Source organism: Micromys minutus (genome assembly GCF_963924665.1).
Source record: "Micromys minutus genome assembly, chromosome: 1".
Taxonomy (NCBI): Eukaryota; Metazoa; Chordata; class Mammalia; order Rodentia; family Muridae; genus Micromys; species Micromys minutus.
In genome coordinates this window covers 233,553,772-233,571,398 of record NC_137969.1, presented here as the reverse complement: position 1 = coordinate 233,571,398, position 17,627 = coordinate 233,553,772, and the positions used below count along the sequence as shown (strand labels likewise).

Below are 17,627 nucleotides of genomic sequence, written 5' to 3'. Positions count from 1 at the left end.
TCAGTGAACCTCTAAAACTTTCCGCTTAATCACCTATAGCGAATGTTCATTTAATGACTGCCTTTTCGTACCAGACAAGAAGTAGCAATGCTTTTAGCAAAGGGAATGGAATGAGAAAGAAATTGCCTAATCATCCCAGCTCATGCAGTGCTTTGTGAGAAAGATTATTGAATTTTAAGTCTCTGCAGAATTTTAATGAAGCTCCATCTTGCTAGAAAACCTAGCCTTTTGTCAATAGAGTTCAATAACTCGACCACCCATGTAATAAGATGGACCAGTTGAAATCTTTCATTCTTTAAAAACCAAAGGTGTGCATGGAAATGTAGAAACACTTTTCTATGTCTCTTCTGTCATGGATTAAACCTATGGAGATCATGAATAATATGCTATGATATCAACAGTATATACTTGTTTATTTCTTAGCCTTTGTTAAGTAACATTTGACATAACACATATTAGCCACAGTTATGTGCCAGACTCTCAGCTAAAGCTTTTTGCATACAACCACTCATCTTTAAAAAATATAGCTAGCCAACAAAATTCTTACAGTGGAAAGGAAATCCCATATTGGGAGGACCATATTTTTACATTTACCAATATCTGTCTGCTACAGTGCCCAGTGGACACATATTTTAGATGGATGGTCTTTCAGAATGTTCCCTCTAGTTTTATGAGAAGGGGTAGAAGAAATAGCATAGGTAGATTCACCCATACAACTGTCATTCATCCCAAGTTTAGAGATCCCACATATTATTCTCTTATCCAATTAATCCATTTGATATCATTTCTGCTCAACTTAGTTTCCTGGTGACATGACCCCAATAATTATCCCTATGAATTCTGAAATAAATGATTGTATTCCCTTCTGAGCCCCACACTAATATACTAGACTAAATAAATTAATAACTGGGCAAGAAACAACCAGGATATTTATATGTATTTCATGTTTTAACTGGGTAGCAGCAGGATTACCTCAATGATTTGTGTCAGGATGTTTGCTTAGTCAGGATGTCTACTTTGTTTTTTATCTGATGGAACCAGTGTGCCGATAGACACTAGCAATGTATATGGTCTTTTGTTAGTTTAGCAAGGTATGTTTTGGAGCCAGAGTCTTTAAGGAATAGAGCATAAGCATAAAGTTACTCAGTTCAAATCATAAAATTCAAAGTAAGTACAAGCTAGACAATCTATGATAATCATCTTTGGTTATTGACCTTATTGAGTTTGTTATCAATGACACAAAACTACTTTAGGGATGTCTCTCAAAGGGTAGTTTTGTGTCTTTTCTGAGTATTGCCCCTGAGCTAGAGCTCTGGATGTGCTTATAGTAGGTCAATACTCAATCTGCCAGGAGGTAAAACTCCTACAATATTTTCCACTGTAGTTGTGGTGACTGAGCAAAATGAAAGAGTAAACTGGACATCGTTTTTCATATAATACATGCCTACAGCACAAAATTTCTTGGTTATTAGTATTCATGTTTATTTGAGGGGTTCAGGTGGCATTAATGTTTTCAAATATTTATTTTCATGGCTATGTTTTGTGACAAACACTGTCATATAGTATTGCCTTTTTGTTAGGCATTTTTTAAATTAAATTTAAACAGCCTTTTTTTTTTTTTCAAGTGAAGAAAAGAACATGGTAAAAAATTAAGACTCTATGCTGGGCTAGTTCATTAGTTTAGGAGCTGTAGAGTTTTATATTTACAAAATAGGGGAATTATTCTGGGAGCTCAGAGCTATTACTACCAGTTTGTTGTTCCCTGTAAATCAAAATAAAACACATGGTGCTATTTCTTCTTAGAAATGTCCAGCATCTGAGAACAAAACTTCTCTATAGGACATTCATCAATATTCCAAGTCTTGTGTAAGTAATGACTTGCAGTTAGAATTATTGCAAAAATACAGTTTTGATAACTGAAATATTTTAGGGATTGTAGTTATTTTATATGTGTTATGCAATTTTATACAACAGTCTGTTGTGGATTGTCCTGCAGCCGTTCATATTTTGATGTTAATTCCACTTCCCCAAGAAGGGCTGCCTAGTCACAAATTCAGGTGACTTCATCAGAACCTTCTTTCAGTTTTAATTTTTAATATAAAGGCGAGAGCTGATGATTGGGCAGGAAAAGGGAAGGTGGAGAGAGAGGGTCAAAGAAGTAGGAGGAGAAGAGGAAAGAGAGAAGGATCAAGATGGAACTCAGGAAGGATGAGCTGGTTCCAGGTGTACTTAATTGGCATTAGGTAGATATGAACATGTTAAGGATTTTATAGGTCTTTTTTCTCATATGGAAGGGCAGTCTGTATCTTTGTCTATTGGATGTAATCCTATTGTATAGAAGGTTTGTGGATTGAGAATTGAATACGTAAGCCTGTATGAAAAACTATCAGGCCTTAGAGTCATGTTTATGTTGGGCAATGGGGTAAAGAAACTTTCCACCCGGGACAGAGGCAGTAAGGCAGGCAGAATAGACTGCCAGAGAAGGGAACCATGCAGAGAGTACAGCTTGCAGATCAAGTGACAGAGTCCCTGTGCTCGGTGCCAGCAGAGACCTTGGGGCTGATAAAGAGATAAGTATCTATAATTTAATATTTACTGCAACAACCGTCATATAAAAATCCTGAGGGTTATGTCCAGCACAGTAGTACATGCTTTTAATCATAAGAGTTTGGAAGTAGAGGCAGGTAGAGCTCTGAGAATTTGAGGCTAGCCTGATCTACATAGAAACTCCTGGACAGTCAGAGCTAAACAGTAAGATTCAAGAAAGAAAGAAAGAAAGAAAGAAAGAAAGAAAGAAAGAAAGAAAGAAAGAAAGAAAGAAAGAAAGAAACAAAGAAACAAAGAAAGAAACAAAGAAACAAAGAAAGAAACAAAGAAAGAAACAAAGAAACAAAGAAAAAAGATAAAAACAAACAATGAAACAATAAAACAACAACAAATAATTCTTAGTGTTTTTTTTAACACTTTTAACTTAGTGTTACTAGTATGAACAAGTGATATTTCATGAGTTCATATGAATTACATGTCATAAAGAATTATAGTGGATAAGTGAGAAAATATCTCTACATGGGAGGTTGCTAAAATGGTCCAGGAAGAAACTAATAAAACTTGAAACAAAATAATAGCAACAAAGAAATTTCTACAGGCACTTTAAAAGATGTGATATGTTGACATGAAGTATAAGTGAAAGCAGACTTCCAATTTTCAATCCTGTGTAAATAGAGGAAGGACAGTGTTTCTTTGGAAATGAAGGAGTGTCAAAAACTTAGAATAGCTGGTTAACTCTTTCTTCTATTTTCTGGTACTCCCTCTTATCCATGCCCCTCTTCCCATATCAGATTCCCAATTCTGGCCTCTTTCAAGGCCTGTTTGCCACCTTGAAAAGATTTGGGGGACAGGGAGGTTGCCAGAAACTACCCATTCTACTCCCTTTATTAGGGGAGGAGGGGAAAGTTAAAACAGTGTTAACACTGGGAACCAGAATTTCCCCAGGGTGGGTGGAGCAGGTAGAAGAGGGACAGGGCCTTTCATTTACATCTTAGGTGGGAGGTAAAACAGCAGCAGTTGTAAAGTGTCTTTAAGCAGTGATTCTTACTGAGCGGGGGAGAGAGGGGAGCAATAAGTGTGGGGAACCAGTTGGGTGGGGAGGCCTGGCTTTGATATTTACCATGTATCATATATATGGATAGAAACGTCAATAAATTTTATTTCTAACACACACACACACACACACACACACACACACACACACATACACAAAGACACACAAAATTTCTGGTTGATGGACCTTATGACCAAGAAGTGATGGGTGGTTTGTTTGTATACATTTGATGGTGCTTCAGTAGCACAGTACATAGGGCCTCAGTTTTATTATATACATCTGAATGTATTTCAACTTTTTAAATTCAGATTGCCACACAGGAATATGCCAATACTCAGAAATAATTTGATAAATACCAAATATTTACTACCTTTGACCTGAATAAATATATCTCCTAAAATGTCACTTAAGCAGAGCCTGGCCCATCTGCCACCTGGAATGGCGGCTTGTAGAGGCTGAGCAACTGGTGGGTGGTAGACCTGGGCTGCCAGGGAGCAGAGAGATCTCTGCGGAGTGCACAAGGAAAGTGCACCCCCTCCCTTGCCCTAGACTGCCCTGCCTGATCCAGCAACCAGGAACAGAAATTTCGAACTTCTGTTTCCACCCGGTGGCGACTTCAGGATGCAGAGCAGAGCCTGGCCCATCTGCCACCCAGAACTACAGCTCGTAAAGGCTGAACAACTGTGACCTGGAACAGAACTCAGGAACTTCTGTTTCCACCCGGAGGCGACTTCAGGACACAGAGCGGAGCCTGGCCCATCTGCCATCCGGAACGGCAGCTCTTAGAGGCTGAGCAACTGGTGCCTGGGAGACCTGGGCTGCCAGGGAGCAGAGAGATCTCTGCAGAGTGCACAGGGAAAGTGCACCCCCTGCCTTGCCCTGCCCCGCCCTGTCTGATCCAGGTACCAGGAACACAACTTTGGAACTTCTGTTCCCACCCTGCGACTCTGAGGCATAGAACAGGGCTCGACCCATTTGCCACCTGGACAAGTGGAGATCCAGGGACACAGACCAGATACAAGGGAAAGGCAAGAACATATCACTGACAACAAAATGGCAAGAGGAAAGCGAAAGAGTATATCCCAAGGAAACCAATACAACCTGGCAACACCAGAACCCAGCTCTCTCATAACAGCAAATATCGGAATGCCAAACACTCCAGAAAAAGAAGATGCAGACCTGAAATCATACCTCAAGATGCTGATAGAGATACTTAAACAAGAATAGGAGGAAAAGCAAAAAGATTCAGAAGCTTTTAAAGAGGAAACAAGAAAAACACTCAAAGAACTCAAAGAACTAGAGGAAAACAGAATCAAAGAGATGAAGGAATAGAAGAGGGAATTTAAAACAGAAATTGACACAATAAAGAAAACACTAAAAGAGATAATCCTAGAGGTAGAACACCTAAAAAAGAAATCAGGAATCACAAAAGCAAGCATTTCCAATAGATTACAAGAGATGGAAGAGAGAATCTCAGGGGCAGAAGACAACATTGTAAACATAGACAAAACAGCCAAGAGAAGATGCAAAAAACAAAAAGCTAATAACCCAAAATGTCCAGGAAATCCAGGACACAATGAGAAAACCGAACCTAAGGATAATAGGAATAGAAGAGGGAGAAGAGTATCAACTAAGAGGCACAGTAAATATCTTCAAAAAAATTGTAGAAGAAAACTTCCCTACCCTCAAGAATGAGATGACCATGAGCATAAAAGAAGCTTTCAGAACTCCAAATAGGTTTGACCAGAAAAGAAATATCTCCTGACACATAATAGAAAAAACATCAAGTGCCCAATGCAAAGAAAAAATACTAAAAGCAGTAATAGAAAAAGGTCAGATAACATATAAAGGCAGGCTAATCAGACTCACACCCGATTTCTCAACAGAGACTATGAAAGCTAGAAGAGCCTGGACAGACATCATGCACACCCTAAGAGAACACAAGTGCCAGCCCAAGCTGCTATACCCAGCAAAACTATCAATCACCATCGAAGGAGAGATGAAGATATTTCAAGACAAATCAAAATTTACACAATATCTGACCACAAACCCAGCACTACAACGAATTATATGTAGAAAACCCAATGCAATGAGGGAAAATACAACCTAGTAAAAACAAGAAACCTCCTAAAAAAGAAAACTAAAAGAAGAAAAAGACACAGACACAACTCAACCCACAAAAGCAATAATGGCAAGAAATAGAAACAACTATTCCTTGATATCTATTAACATAAATGGACTCACTCCCAAATAAAGAGACATAGGCTATCAGACTGGATACATAAACAAAATCCAGCATTTTGCTGCATACAGGAAACTCATCTCAGAGACAAAGACAGACACTATCTCAGAGTTAAAGGGTGGGAAAAAAAACTTCCAAGCAAACAGCTCCAAGAAGCAAGCTGGAGTGGCTATTCTAATATCGAATACAGTAAATTTCCAACCAAAAGTTATCAAAAAAGATAAGGAAGGACACTTTTTACTCATTACCGGAGAAATCTGTCAGGAGAAATTCTCAATACTTAACATATATGCTCCAAATAAAAAAGCACCCACATTCATAAAAGAAATCCTACTAAAGCTCAAAAAATATATTTCACCTTACACAATAATAGTGAGAGACTTTAATACCCCACTCTCACCAATGGACAGATCATGGAAAAAGAAACTGAACAAGGACACTGCAAAACTAGCAGAGACTTTGATCCAACTAGAATTAATAGATATATACAGAACATATTATCCTAAAGTAAAAAAATACACCTTTTCTCAGCACCCCATGGCACCTTCTCGAAAATTGACCACATAATTGGACACAGAGCGAGACTCAATCGATATAAGAAGATTGAAATACTCCCATGCATCCTCTCAGATCACCATGGTCTAAGGGTGGTCTTTAACAACAACAAAGATAACAAAAAGACCACATACATATGGAAACTAAACAACCCTCTGTTAAACCATAACAGGGTCAAAAAAAAAATAAAAAAAGGAATTAAGGACTTTCTAGAATTTAATGAAAACGAAAATACAACATACCCAAATCTATGGGATGCAATGAAAGCAGTACTGAGAAGAAAACTCATAGCCCTAAGTGCTTCCAAAAAAAAAAAAAAAAAAAAAAAAAAAAAACTGGAGAGAGCTTACATCAGCAACCTGACAGCACAGCTAAAGGCCCTAGAACACAAAGAAGCAGATATACCCAAAAAGAGTAGACGGCAAGAAATAATCAAAATTAGGGTAGAAATAGACTAAATAGAATCAAAAGGAACCATTGAAAAAATCAACAAAACCAAGAGTTGGTTCTTTGAGAAAATCAACAAGATTGAAAAACCCCTAGCAAAGACTAACTAGAGGGCAAAGAGAGAGTATACAAATTAACAAAATCAGAAAGGAAAGTGGCAACATATCAACTGAAACTGAGGAAATTCAAGAAATCATCAGATCCTACTACAAAAACTTATACTCCACAAAATTGGAAAATCTGGAGGAAATGGACGAATACCTAGACATATACAAGACACCAAAGTTAAACCAGGACCAAGTAAACCATCTACATAACCCTATAACAACTAAAGAAATAGAAGAAGTTATCAAAAGTCTCCCAACCAAAAAAGCCAAGGTCTAGACAAATTCAGTGCAGAATTTTATCAGAAATTTATTGGGGATATAACACCAATATTCTCCAAACTATTCCAAAAGATAGAATCAGATGGAATACTACCTAACTCATTTTTTGAGGCTACAATAACCCTCGTACCTAAACCACACAAAGACCCTACAAGGAAAGAGAACTTCAGACCAATCTCACTTATGAACATTGATGCAAAAATACTCAACAAAATCCTTGCAAACTGAATGCAAGAACACATTAAAACGATCATTCATCATGACCAAGTAGGCTTCATCCCTGGGATGCAGGGATGGTTTAATATAAGGAAATCCATCAATGTAATCCACCATATAAACAAACTCAAAGATCAAAATCACATGGTCATCTAACTAGATGCTGAGAAAGCATTTGACAAAATCAAACACCCCTTCATGTTAAAAGTCCTGGAAAGAACAGGAATCCAATGTCCATACCTAAACATAATAAAAGCAATATACAGCAAACCAACAGCCAACATCAAACTTAATGGCAAGAAACTTTAAGCAATCCCACTAAAATCAGAAACTCGACAAGGCTGCCCACTCTCCCCCTACCTATTCAACATAGTACTGGAAGTCCTAGCTGGAGCAATTAGACAGTAAAAGGAGATAAAGAGGATACAAATCAGAAAGGAAGAGATAAAAACATTACTCTTTGCCGATGACATGATAGTGTACTTGAGTGACCCCAAAAATTCCACCAGAGAACTTCTACATCTGATAAACAAGTTCAGCACAGTGGCTGGATACAAAATTAACTCGAACAAATCAGTAGCTTTCCTATACTCAAAGGACAAACATGTGGAGAAAGAAATTAGGGAAAAGGTACCCTTCACAATTGTCACAAAAACTATGAAATACCTTGGTGTGACTCTAACTAAGCAAGTGAAGGACCTGTATGACAAGAACTTCAAACCTCTAAAGAAGGAAATTGAGGAGGATCTCAGAAAATGAAAAGATCTCCAATGCTCATGGATTGGAAAGATCAACATCTTAAAAATGGCCATCCTACCAAAAGCAATCTACAGATTCAATGCAATCCCCATCAAAATTCCAACCCAGTTCTTCCAACCCAGATCAATGTGCAATTTCATATGGAATAACAAAAGACCTAGAATAGCTAAATCCATCCTCAACAAAAAAAAAAAAAAAACATCTTCGGGAATCACTATCCCTGACCTCAAGCTATATTACAAGGCAATTGTGCTGAAAACTGCATGGTACTGGTACAGAAATAGGCATGTGGATCAATGGAATAGAATAGAAGATCCAGTAATGAGCCCTCATGTATATGGTCACCTGATTTTTGATAAAGGAGCAGTAAACATTCAATGGAAAAAGGACAGCCTATTCAACAAATGGTGCTGGTCCAACTGGCACTCAGCATGCAAAAGAATGAAAATAGGCCCTTTCTAATCTCCTTGTACAAAGCTCAAGTGTAAGTGGATCAAAGATCTCCACATTAAACCAGATACACTGAAACTATTAGATGAGAAAGTAGAGAAAACCTTAGAACACATAGGCACAGGAGAAAATTTCCTGAACAAAACACCAATGGCTCAAGCTCTAAGGTCAAAGATTAACAAATGGGACTTAATGAGATTGCAAAGTTTCTGTAAGGCTAAAGACATGGTCAAGAAAACAAAACGGCAACCAACAGAATGGGAAAAGATCTTTACCAACACCACATCAGATAGAGGCCTAATATCCAAGGTATACAAGGAACTCAAAAAGCTACATACCAGAGAATCAAATAACCCTATTAAAAATGGGGTACAGAGCTAAACAAAACGTTCTCAGATGAAGAACACTGAATGGCTGCAAAACATCTGAGGAAGTGCACAACATCCTTCGCCATCAGGGAAATGCAAATCAAAACAACACTGAGATTCTACCTCACACCAGTCAAATTGGCCAAGATCCAAAAAATAGATGACAGCAGATGCTGGAGAGGCTGCAGAGAAAGAGGAACACTTCTCCACTGTTGGTGGGGTTGCAAACTAATACAACCACTCTGGAAATCAGTCTGGTGATACCTCAGAAAATTGGATATAGTACTACCTGAAGACCCAGCTATTCCACTTCTGGGCATATACTCTAGAGACACTTTAATACACAACAAAGATAGATATATGCACCACAATGTTCATAGTGGCTCTATTTAAAATAGCCATAAGCTGGAAAGAACCCAGATGTCCTTCAGAAGATGAATGGATACAAAAATTGTGGTACATTTACATAATGGAATACTACTCAGCCACCAGAAACAATGACTTAACCAAATTCTTAAGAAAATGGCTGCATCTAGAGAATATCATCCTGAGTGAGATAACCCAGTCACAAAAGAACAGACATAATATGCAGTCACTGATATTGGGATGCTAACCCCAGAGGCTTGCACTCCCCCAGAAATAACTCACAGACTGTATGAAGTCCAAGAAATAAAGAAAAGAAAAAAAATATTTACAAAACAAGAAGACTTTGACTATTTCCATGTTGCGTTTTGTTTTGCATGTACTTTACGCTCATGGTAACTATTTGGTTTTCAATGCATACTGTCAAGCCCTTGAAAAAATCAAGTACTGACTAAAAAATATATTCACATAGTTTTATGTAAAAATTATTTTAATATCTGAAAAAACAGTACTGACAAAAAATGTATAATTTTAAGCAAAAAATGTTTCAAATCTGTATATTTATCTTTGTTTTGTAAAATATAGTCGTTTAAAAAATGTCACTTAAAATTACAGTTGGTTTACTTAAGGACAATTAATTTTTCCTGTTGCTTATGTGTTTGAGGCTCTCCCCCACTTTCACTTCTATCCCTTTGAGTGTATCTGGTTTTATGTGGAGCTTCTTGATCCACTGCGACTTGAGCTTCATACAGGGGAGATAAGAAGGGTTCCATTTGCATTCTTCTACATGCTGACATCTAGTTGGACCAGCACCATTTGTTGAAAATACAAAGGATGGTTTTAGCTCTTTTTCCAAAGATAAAGTGACCATTGGTGTGTGGGTTCATTTCTGGTCTTCAATGCTATTCTGTATATCTACCTTTCTGTCTCTGTACAAGGATGGTAGATCAATGGAGCCTGATAATGCTCTCTCCTGAGAGGCTCTTCCAGATCATGAAAAACGCAGAAATACAGGAGGTGGATACTCACAGCTAACCACTGAACTGAGCATGGGCTCCCCCATGGAGAATTTAGAGAAAAGATTGAAGGAGCTAAATGAGTTTGAAGAACAATACCAACCAACCAGAGCTCCCAGGGACTAAACCACTATCCAAAGAGTACACATAAGTAGATCCATGGCTCAAGCTACATATGTAGCAGAAGATGCCGTGTTGGGCAACAGTAGGAAGAAAAGACCTTGGTCCTGTCAAGGCACAATGCTGCAATATAATGGAATGTTAGGGTGGGGAGGCAGGCAGGGGTGAAGGTAGAAGCAAGGGGAAAAGGGATGGGATAGGGTGTTTATGAAATATCCAATGGATGAGAAATACCTAAAGACATGGTCAACATCAACAGGGAAATGCTAATAAAAACAACCCTAAGATTCCACCTCACAACACTCAAAATGGCTAAGATCAAAAACTCAGGTGACAACAGATGCTGGAGAGGATGTGAAGAAAGGGAAGCACCTGTTCATTGTTTGTGGGATTGCAAGCTGGTACAACCTCTCTAGAAATCAGTATAGAGGTTCCTCAGAAATTTGGACATAATACTAACTGAAGTCACAGCTATACCACTCATGGGCATATACCCAAAGGATGCTCCAACATATAACAAGGAAACATGCTCTACCAGGTTCATAGCAGCCTTATTTATTTATAATAGCCAGAAACTGTAAAGAACCCAGATGTCCTTCTTCAGAGGTATTCATACAGAACATGTGGTACATTTACACAATGGAGTACTACTCAGCTATTAAAAACAATGCTTTCATGAAAATTTTAGGCAAATGGGTGAAACTAAAAAGTATCATCCTGAGTGAGGTAGCCAAATTACAAAAAAAAAAAAAAAAAAAAAAAAAACCCATAGAAAAACAAACAAACAAACAAACACGGTTTGCACTCACTGATAAGTGGATAGCATCCCAAAAGCTCAGATTACCCAAGATACAATTTATAGACCACATGAAGCTTAAGAAGAAGGAAGACCAAAGTGTAGATGCTTCAGTCCTTCTCAGATAGAGGAACAAAAGTATCTACAGGAGGAAATACAGACACAAGGTGTGAAGCAGAGAATGAAGCACTGCCATCCAGAGACTGCCTTACCTGAAGATCATATACAGCCACCAAACCCAGACAATATTGCTGAGGCCAACAAATACATGTTGACAGAAGCCTGATATGGCTGTCCTGAGAGGCTCTGCCAGATCATGAGAAATACAGAGACAGATGCTCTTAGCCAACCATTTAATTGAGAATAGGACCCTCAATGGAGGAGTTAGAGAAAGGATTGAAGGAGCTGAAGGAGTTTGGAATGCCATAAGAAAACCATTAATCAACCAAAGCTCCCAGTGACTAAACCACTATCCAAAGAGTAGAAATGGATGGACCCATGTCTCCAGCTGCATATGTAGCAGAAGATGGCCTTATTGGGCATCACTTGGAAGAGAAGCCGTTGGTCCTGCCAAGGCTTGATGCCCCAGTGTAGGGGAATGTCAGGATAGGGAGTGGGGAGAAAGTGGGAGAGTAGGGGGAACCTTTGTAGAAGCAGGAAGAGAGGTGTTGGAATAGGGCATTTATGGAAGGGAAACTGGGATAGGGGATAACATTTGAAATGTAAAAAAAAAAATCCAATAAATGTAAATAAAAAAGCTTCCATTTTGAAATATTTTAAGTTCCCCACATAAAGGGAGGTAGCAAATCACCCTTTCAATAAATAATTCATTCAAATTAGGCTGTCCATCTGCTTGGGACCAGGAAGTTTCTGGGTGTGTGGTTCTTACAACTAAAATCTGGAATCCTTTTCAATGATTCAGGAGGAGACAATTCAAACAATTCAATGTGACAACTCAATGAATTCAAAGTTTCAGAGCCACATTCATGGTCTTGATTGCCATATATGCCTTCATGCTGGAATTTTTCTAAAGGTTTCCGGTTAACAGACAGAAGCTAACAATAGGTTCCCTACTCTCTGTGTAGCTCTTATGATCTTGAATAATCTACATATTTCCTTCTTATGTTTTCTAATTTTTGTGATCTGAGATAAAGTTTCCTAAACTAGTTCAATTATATGCTAAACTATGACAAATTTTTATTTAGTTTTGTTTTCTTAAGTATTGGGCTAGGCACCAATGTGCAAAAGAAAGTCTTGTATATACATTTGCAGTGAAAATTCAACTTTGGCTGTCAAGGAGAAAGGAAATTGGTCTGGCAGATTCTTAGGGTACTTGATCTAACAAAGGTGTAGTTGTGTTTCATGGACAACTGCCTTTATGATGCTAGAATCTCCATTCTATTTATTGCACACAATTCTGTACATCAGACTTCATCATATGAAAAGAAAGATGGGTAATAGGAGCCATTAAATCCTTATTTCAACATCAGAAATATGTGGGTTTTTCTGGTTTCAAGGTAAGAAACCCAAAGCCTAGGCATATCATTTGATTACAAAGTTTGAGCTAAGTCTGTCCACTTGTTCAAGTAGTCCTTGGTTACTATCTGAATGGTCATGTCACCACTATGTGAGCTGCATGGGTACAGTACTTAGGAAGGGCTTCACAAAAAGAAAAGGAATTGCCAAGGAACAAATATGTCTATAGAGATTTCAAAGATGTGAGTATGGCAAAACATTACATTCATCCTGCTTATCAGAAAAGTCTTGGGTCTCATAGAACATGGAGTCAGCTCTTGGACATTTGTATGGTCTTGCCAGCACAGCTGGGTCTACAGGCAAGCAAGCACATGTAAGGGACCTGCAGTTAGCATTGATCTTGGTACCACCTACTCCTGTGTGGGTGTCTTCCAGCATGGAAATGTGGAAATAATTGCCAATGACCAGGGTAACAGCACCACATTGAGCTATGTTGTTTTCACGGACACAAAATGATTAGTTGGGGATGCAGCCAAAAATCAGGTTGCAAGGAACCCCACCAATACAGTCTTTGATGCCAAATGTCTGATCGGAAGTAGGGTTGATGATGTTGTTGTTTAGTCTGATATGAAGCAATGGCCCTTCATGGTGGCGAATGATGTAGGAAGGCCCAAGGTCCAAGTCGAATACAAGGGAGAGACAAAAAGTTTCTACCCAGAGGAAGTTTCTTCAATGGTTCTGACAAAGATGAAGGAAATTGCAGAAGCATACCTTGGGAAGACTGTAACCAATGCTATGATCACAGTGCCACCTTACTCCAATGACTCTTAGGGGCAGGCAACAAAAGATGCTGGAACTACTGCTGGCCTCAGTGTACTTTGAATTATTAATTAATTAACTGCTGCTGCTATTGCTTATGGCTTAGATTTTAAAAAAGTCAGGACTGAAAGGAATGTGCTGATTTTTGACTTGGGAAGTGGCACTTTTGATGTGTCAACCCTCACTCTTGAGAATGGAATTTTTGAAGTCAACTCAATGGCTGGAGACACCCACTTGGGTGGAAAAAAACTTTGACAACTGAATGGCCAAACATTTCATTGCTAAATTAAAGCAAAAGCACTAGAAGGACATCAGTGAGAACAAGAGAGCTGTCCAACATCTCTGCATTGCCTGTGAGCAGGCCAAATGCACCCTCTCCTCCAGGACCAATATTGAGATTAATTCTCTCTATGAGGGAATTTACTTCTATACCTCCATTATCTGTGACTGGTTTGAGGAATTGAATGCTGACCAGTTCTGTGGCATACTGGACACTTTGAAATACCAAACTGGACAGGTCACAGATCCATGCTATTGTCTTGGTGAGTGCTTCTACCAGAATCTCCAAGATTCAGAAAATTCTGCAAGACTTTTTCAGTGGAAAAGAACTGAATAAGAGCATTAACTCTGATGAAACTTTTGCCTGTGGTGCAGCCATTTAGACTGACATTCTATCTAGAGACATGTCTGAGAATGTTCAGGATCTGCTGCTCTTGGATGTCACTTCTCTTTGCTTTGGTATTGAAACTTCTGCTGTTATCATAACTGTCCTTCTCAAGCACAGTACCACCATTCCCACCAAGCAGACACAGACTTTCACCACCTACTCTGACAACCAGTCAGGTGTACTCATCTGGGTGTATGAAGTTGAAAGGGTCATGACCAAGGACAACAATGTACTTGGAAAGTTTGAGCTCACAGGCATACCTCCAGCACCCCATGGGGTTCCTCTGATTGATGTTACTTTTGACATTGATGCCAATGTCATCCTTGATGTTTCTGCTGTAGATAAGAGCACAGGAAAGGAGAACAAGATCACCATCACAAATGACAGCAGCTGCTTGAGTAAGGAGGGTATTGAGTACATGTCCAAGAAGATGAGAAGTACAAAGCTGAGGATGCAAAGCAGAGATAAGATTTTCCCCTAAAATTCACTAGAGTCTTATGACTTCAACATGAAAGCAACTGTTGATGATGAGAAACTTCAAGGCCAGATTAATGATGAAGAAAACAGAAGATTCTTGAAAAGTGCAATGAATTCGTCAGCTGGCTGGATAAGAACCAGACTGCAGAGAAGAAAGAATCTGAGTATCAGCAGAAAGAATTGAAGAAAGTATGTGGGCCTGTTTACTGGAGGCGTCACATAGAGATCTCTGGTCTGAAATGTGCTTGGGGTCAGGCAAAGGGGAGAGAACTCTGTCACGGAGGGGGAACTGCTTCTGCTTCCCCTGCTGGTAGTGCCAGGCCTCCTTTCTCAGCTGCTGCTGCTGTAGGAGGTCAGTCTGAACTGAGCCAGCTGGAGGCTGACTAACCAGAGAAGAGTTCAGGGGAAATTCTCTCAATGATTTCTGGAGAGCAGATCTCTTCCCCAAGTGGTGGTGTTACAGCTCTTATGACAGAACCTCTCAGGAAATGGAGTAGTAATTCCTGTACAACTTTGATCTTTCTGGATAAGATTCTTATATACAGTTTTGGGATGGGTCAGGATCTGACAGCAGATACTATTGATTTGGCCTGAGAGTTTGGGATTACCTCATCTACATATTTGTGGGCATGGTCCTGCTTCTATGTGACTGATCTGTCTCAAAGCTCTGTACAAGGGTTGTGGGGGTCTGTAGCTATGTGAGAGGAACCTGATCTCCTGTGAGATTAAGGAGCTTCTACCATCCCTTAAAGTTCCTGGGCTTTGACCTATCTCCACTGGGAATTAAGATACCTTTTGCAGCCTGCCACTCCAAAAATGTCTGCAATCCTATCATTACGGAGGTGTACCAGAATGCTGGTGGCCTGCCTGGTGGAGGAGCTCCTTTACCTGGTGGTGCTTCTTCAGGGCCTACCCTTGAAGAGGTGGATTAAGTCAGTTCAATAGTATTGTTTCACAGGGACCCAAAACAAGTACCATGGAATAAAAAAACGACTTAAACTGGCACAAAAAAGAAAAGTCTTATAAAGTATGCTATCATACCAGCAGTATCAACATTACCAGGGCATATGTTAGAAGGAGACATCCTTGGCCTTAGTCTTTAAGTCTTGATTAGAAACTCATTAGGATGAAGCCCAAGTTCGGAGGGTAGGAGCTAGCTGGAATGAAGTTCTTCCAGTGTCTCAAGTGCACATCAAATTTTACCAATTATCATCTAGGAGTATAGGGGTATTGCTTGTGTATAACTGTCATAGTTACTATAAAAAACTAGAACCAGGACAACTGTATAAAAATAAAAAATGGGCATATATTTTGGGACTTGATTAGTGCTTTAGAAGGCTAGTCCATAATCATTCTGATTGGAAAGAGGTGGGTATGACCCTAAGATGGTAACCGAGAGGTACATCCAGATGTGCAGGCAACAGGCAGAGAGATACTGGGATTGCTGAAAGATGTTGATGCCTCAAAGTCTACTCCTAGACACACACCTCCTCCAACAAGTCCATACCTCCTCCAAGGCCACACCTCCTAATCCTTACTAATAAGTTCACCAACTAGCAACTAAATATTCAAATACATGAACATATGGGCGTTGCTTTCCCTGAGACCACTACGGTAACCCAAATCATTTGTGACAGTTTTGAGAGCCTCTCAGAAGGAGTATTAGGTGTCACTCACCAGGCTTCTCTCACCATCTCTAGTCAGAAAGGAGCTGCTTTAAAAACTTGATAGGATTAGGATACCATTGTTCTAGTTTCTCACCCTCCCTTAGAGACTGACAGCAAACTCTGCATTGGCCAAAATACATAAGAAATACATTCATCTTACTAAATAGATTTTCTGGAAAACCAAGGGTTAAATAACAACAGCAAAGAGGGGACAAAAACAGAAACTAATACAAAATACAAATTAGATTGTAAGCAGGCCTCAAACAAATGTGTTTGATTGTGTTTGTTCGTTCACTTTAATGCTTCAGCTGGGGGAAAGGGAACCTAAATGAACCTCTTTTGTATTAGCAGGTGCTGTTAGCATTCTCAGTATATTATTCCAAATATTACTGATTGTTTTATGGTAACAGAAAAACATTTTCTAAAAGGATTGTGTTTTAATAAATTCCATTCTTGTTTTTCTCTTGTTTAAATCCAGGCTCAGAAAACAATATGCATTATCTCAATGTTCTATTTAAGATAAGTTAAATTTTTTCATTTGGAGGAAAAATCATTTGGGTACCCTTTCTTGGTATGACAACAGTTATTATCATGTGTGTAATCGGCCCTTTAGATCACAAAAATATACTGAAATTTATTACATTTTATTTACCAATAACTTGAGAGTTTTTCTTAGCTGCTGTAAAACGCCCCTCTCACTTCTCACCTGTTCTCTTCCACCCCTCCCCTTCTTTCCATTTCTCTTTTATTTTTCTACTTCCTTACGTCTTCTTACCCCAAGACAATAATATTTGATATTATTATTTCAATATTTATATAAGAATTTCAGGGTCAGGCTACCTGATATTTACCTTGTGAGTTATCTACTTTCTTGGCGTGAGACTAGGCAAGTTGCTTACCTTGAAAAGCCTGGTTCTTCTTCTTCTTAAACTGAGAATATCAAGGTTACTTTACAGAATTACTATAACAATTGAACAGAATTGCATAGCCACACCATTAACATACAGTCTGTCACACAAGATGCTTCTGATGAATGATAGTAATCAGTAACTCTCCTGTTTGAAAGACATTGCTTTACTTTCCTTGAGCTGATATCAATGGCCACCAAGACTGACCAGTTCCATTTGAACATTATATAATATATAATATAAATGAGAAAAGAAAAATGTTAATTATTTCCTTCACATTACCTTCTGTAATTA

The 17,627-nt window shown here is 38.8% G+C and overlaps 1 pseudogene across 1 annotated transcript in view; it reads left to right on the top strand.

The window, feature by feature from the left end:
• Nucleotides 1-15,690, top strand: part of LOC308417712 (heat shock cognate 71 kDa protein-like) — a 59,212-nt pseudogene extending 43,522 nt beyond the window's left edge. Inside the window, exons 3-4 of the transcript in view lie at nucleotides 13,077-15,110; nucleotides 15,560-15,690. The product of the transcript in view is annotated as a heat shock cognate 71 kDa protein-like (transcript). The remainder of the gene's footprint in view (nucleotides 1-13,076; nucleotides 15,111-15,559) is intronic.
• Nucleotides 15,691-17,627: the final 1,937 nt, after the last annotated feature.